Source organism: Urocitellus parryii, chromosome 5 (assembly GCF_045843805.1).
Source record: "Urocitellus parryii isolate mUroPar1 chromosome 5, mUroPar1.hap1, whole genome shotgun sequence".
Lineage (NCBI taxonomy): Eukaryota > Metazoa > Chordata > Mammalia > Rodentia > Sciuridae > Urocitellus > Urocitellus parryii.
Genome location: NC_135535.1, coordinates 78,431,874 through 78,436,775, shown reverse-complemented (window position 1 = coordinate 78,436,775; position 4,902 = coordinate 78,431,874). Strand labels below are relative to the sequence as shown.

The 4,902-nt window shown below is 37.8% G+C and overlaps 1 pseudogene; it reads right to left on the bottom strand.

The window, feature by feature from the left end:
* Positions 1–685: 685 nt before the first annotated feature.
* On the bottom strand, positions 686–2,919 carry LOC113201488 (F-actin-capping protein subunit alpha-2-like; annotated as a pseudogene).
* Between the last annotated feature and the right edge of the window lie 1,983 nt (positions 2,920–4,902).

Genomic DNA, 4,902 nt, shown 5'->3' with positions numbered 1-4,902 from the left:
TCAAATCTCAATCTTACATTAGTGGAAGAGGTGAGAGGGGAAATTGTAGATAATTTCTTTAGCATTATATATGGCTAAGTCTATCAACCACCTTAAAGTAGAATGTCCATTATTGACCCCATTAAAAAGAATTGGGTTAATATCAAAAGTTACCCATATCATAAGTCAAAAGATAATTTTACAGTTACAATAAGTAAAGTATTTTTGAAATGTTTCAAAAACTTTTAACCATAAGCTAGAGGAATTCATCTTTTCACTGTAAGAAAGGAAGGAATAACAAAGTAAGAAATTCTTAACTCATTTTCTGCCCTCTTTGAACAAAAGAAATAAAAAATACTGGTTGATTAGCTAAGCTTTGTGCTCTCACCAACTAATTAATTACAGTGTTTTTTTAATGGCAATAGCCAATGTTGACTGGGCAGCTTGACAGTTCTGAATACTTTGGAAAGAATTTTTTAAAAATAATTTTTAAATTGTCAATGGACCTTTATTTTATTAATTGATTTACATGTGGTGCTGAGAATTGAACCCATGCCTCACACATGCTAGGCAAGCACTCTACCACTGAGCTTCAATCCCAGCCCTGGAAAATAATAATAATAATAATAATAATAATAATAATAATAATAATAATTTTTTTTAAAGCGAAAAGACACTAAAATGATCTGGTCATGCAATGTTCACCTTATGCATTCTGCATCTCTTTGCCAATCTTGTAGCTAAGAATTTTATTCCAATCAATCTTAGTACCTGTAACTGGCAACTGTTGATGTAAGGCTTTGAAAATAGTGTCTGACATTGTCTGATAATTCTCACCGATGACAATCTGGTATTCATTTTCTGCAGCTTCTACAAATCTCATAAATTCTTTGGCTGTCTGCACCTCTGTTAGGTAATCTTGTATATCTTTACTACTCACTAGCTGAACATTACCATCTTCATTGCCGAGGTCCTACTATAGCAGGATCCAGGGAGTCCTGAAGTGTGAGTGATGTAGGTGCAAGGAATGAGACAAGGAGTCCTTCTGTTGGAGCAATCTCCAGAGAGAGAGTGCTAAACTGATTTCTCTGGGTCCTTTTTTGTTCTGCTTTTTCTTATCATTATGGGTACAGAATCCTTAGTAAAATGTGTAATCAATTTACAATTTCCAGATTTTCCCAGGATGTAACATTTCCTTGTTTAACAGATGCCAATCTATGTAACTAGACTCTGTGTCTCCTAACTTGTCATTAACCTTTAAGTTTAAAGGCACACCTGTACTTTATTTCTAATCTAAGATCCCATCTAAAAGTCCCCTAAGTCTTGAATTTATAACAACCTAAAATCTATAAAATATTCTTAAAGCATCTAAAAAATCCATAGCTAAAAACCCAAGAATCTAAAAATATTTCTAACATTATTCTAAAAATGTATCTTATAAAACCTTAATTAATGCCTACATTTATTCTCATAAAACTGGTTAAGCTTTCTCAGAAAGTTTCTTTGTTCCTTAGTCAAAGTATGCCAGTTCTTAAATCTTTATAATCTTTAACTAAAAGAAAGGGTCTGTACGTCAGTCCTTCTGCCACCGATATTAACTATGCTTATCATAAATCCCTTTGTAAGGTGAAGGAGGGTCTATTAGATAAATATATTTTTATTAGCCTTTTCTCCCCTGGATGAATACCATAACCTATCCTGAATCAAATAGGCTACATATGGTGGGCTTCGTGCAATAGACATAATAAGTATCTGCTTAGGCTTTTTGAGAGACTGAAGATATGAGCTTGGATTCTTAGTTGATATAATCAACTGTGGTGCCTAGAGTTCCTGTAGCTTTTCCCAGAATGATTGTTGAGATTTTTCTGTTTTGTCCTCAATGTCCTGAGAGATAGTAAAACAGCCTTTAAGGCATGAACCACCTGTTATGTTCTGGCCATCTAGAATTTGATTTGGTTTAGCAATAAGTATACTCATGCTTCCTGTTAGGTTTATGAGCATAAAAATAAAAAGTCCCAATTACATAAAAAAAGGGTCCCATGGTTTCAGTTTCTCACAAGTGTGGCCTTGCCAGCACTTTCATCCTCACTGTGACCTTGTCAGACAGTGGGAGGGGGAACAACGCCTTCACCACTTCATAATAATGAACCTGAATGTTCAAGATGCCAACCACCTGAGTGACCCAAGGAAAGATTGTATATTTCCATTCTGACCTCCAACAACCATTCCAAATTTTTTTTGCTTGCTACTGATGGCACTCTGTGTATGTAATAATGGTTTTCTATCCATTGATTTTTTTTCACTATACACAGTACAGACCCCATTTGGGTAATGTTCTTTCATGTAAGCTTGATGAACAGTTCCTACTGAAGTTCTCCATGATTCTATTGCATTTTCTGCTTTATAAGGTCTTGGATCAGTTGCTTCCTTTCTTAGGTGATCAAATTTGAACAGATTCTGGTTTTTTTTTTTTTTTAAGAGAGAGAGAGAGAAAGAGAGAGAGAGAGATAATTTTTTTAATGTTTATTTTTTAGTTTTCGGCGGACACAACATCTTTGTTTGTATGTGGTGCTGAGGATCTAACCTGGGCGGAACGCATGCCAGGCGGGCGCGCTACCACTTGAGCCACATCCCCAGCCCAGATTCTGTTTTTTTTTTTTTTTTTTTTGATCCCAAAACTTTCCATTTCCATTTCCAAGTCACAATGTTCTGTTATCAATACCTCATGATCATAACCTTCAGTTTTTACTGGAGTAACGGGTCCAACTTATACTGTGCAAATGCATGGACTGTTCTTTTCCTGAGAAGATCATTGTTATTAAGCAATAACCAAAAATCATTAAAGACCTCATTAAATTCTCTAGGAGAGACATGAATGACATATTTTGCTGCTATATGTACCTTTTCCTGATCAGAAAAGTTTTCCTCCAGATCTGCCATCTTCCTTCTTGCAAAAACCATGGCGGCGCCTACAGCAGTTGCTGACTTCTCCCTTTCTGCTCCAAATCTTTTTAATTTTTATTTTGAGACAGGGTCTTGCTTAGTTGATGAGGCTGGCCTCAAATGTGCAATCCTCCTGCCTCAGCCTTCAGAATTGCTGGGATTACAGGGAGATGACACTATGTCTGGCTCACTTGTCTTTTAACACCCATGTTTCTCAAGAGCTAGCCTTGGGCTGCCTTCTCTTCTTACTTTATGCCTCCTCTTGGGTGTTACTATCTACATCCATAGCTTCAGTGGTCATCTATGGGCAAATATGTCCCCAACAAAACTCTTCTGAACTCCTATTTTCTACAGGACATTCAACATTTCCCCTTGGATATCCCAGCAAATAACACTACCATTCAGCCTATTTCTCCTTCAGGAGCCTGGGGACCATCTTTTTTCCTTTAATGTTAATATCTAATCAATCACCAAATCCAGTGAATTTTAACTTTTAATTATCTCTATAATTTGTTCAGTTCTTTCCATTTCTACTTTTGTCAACTTGATTTTAGCTACCTGATAGTTTCTCACCAGGATTGGTAAAAAGCCTTTTTAACTCCCTTTTATTCTTTTACCTCTCTAATTCATTCAGTGCACTACACCCAGAATATTGTTCAAAATGTAGTTTAAATATCACTCTCTTTAATAATATCTGATAATAGATTTTCAATGCATATCAGAGGAAATTACAAAATTTTTTTTTGTTATTATTGTTTTTGAGACCGTCTCACTGTGTCGCTCAGACTGACCTCCAACTTGAGGCCCTCCTGCCTCCACCTCCCATGTGGCTGGCATTACAACATGTGCCCCCACACCTGGTTTCCTAAGTTCAAATTTTCCTTCAAAGACTCCATGGATGTTTGATACAGACTTTTCCTTCTTCTCCAGTCTTGTTCTAGAGCTCTTCCTTTAGTTCCTTAAGGCTACTGCCTCAATCCTGGTGATAGAAAAAGACCTGGGAGGGACCATGAGGTTAAGAGATAATTTCATAAGCTGGTCTCACTGTGCTTACCCTCACTTTCTTTCTTTCTTTTTAAATTTTTTCTTTAGTTGTAGATGGACACAATATCTTTATTTATTTATTTTTGTGTGATGCCAAGGATCAAACCCAGTGCCTCACACATGCTAGGCAAGCATCCTACTACTGAGCCACAACCCCAGCCCATTTACTTTCCTTTTTGATGAGCAACTTACCTGCAGCCTTGCTTAACTTAAGTTGACAGGATGTACTATATTTCTCACAAATTACCTGTTATCTGTAGGAGAAATGCTGGCCCCAAATGCCAACAAGAGCACAAGTTACCCTGAAGGGGTCAAGGGAAATTTTGTGACCCTTACATAGACCAGATCCCAGAATTCAGGGAAATAATTCTCCCTAACCATAAAATATGTCAATACAGATTCCAATTAGAACCAGTCAGGATGGGCCCAAGTGACCTAGAGTTGTCATGGTAGTGGGGAAGTGTGAACTTGAAACTCTTACATCATCTTGCCTGCTGAGAGCCATTGCCAAGTAGGAATGATACATCGAAATTTCCTTGCCAGCGTACCCTATGTTGCTAGAGGAAGGACTCCTGGAAATGGACTTGCCATTCATATTGACATTGGATGTATGCTTGAGTAAGGTGACCTTGCTCAAGGACCAGGGTGGATCCAGGTTTAGGGAGGATCCTACTGGATTAGGGCAGATCCAGGTTTAGGGTGTATCCTGCAGGTTTTAGGGAGTATCCCTCTCCTTGGGTTTAGGACAATCTGGGTTTAGGGCTGTTCCAGGTTTAAGGTTATTCCTGCTGGGAATAGGGCGTATCCTGCTGCCGGAGTGGAGTTCCCCTTGAGTTCTCCTGGGATTCAGAAAAGTATTTTGGGATTGAAAGCCTGGTGGAGTAGGTGAATTTTGCGGCAGAACTTGGATTTCCCCAGAACGTGTTTGTAGTATGC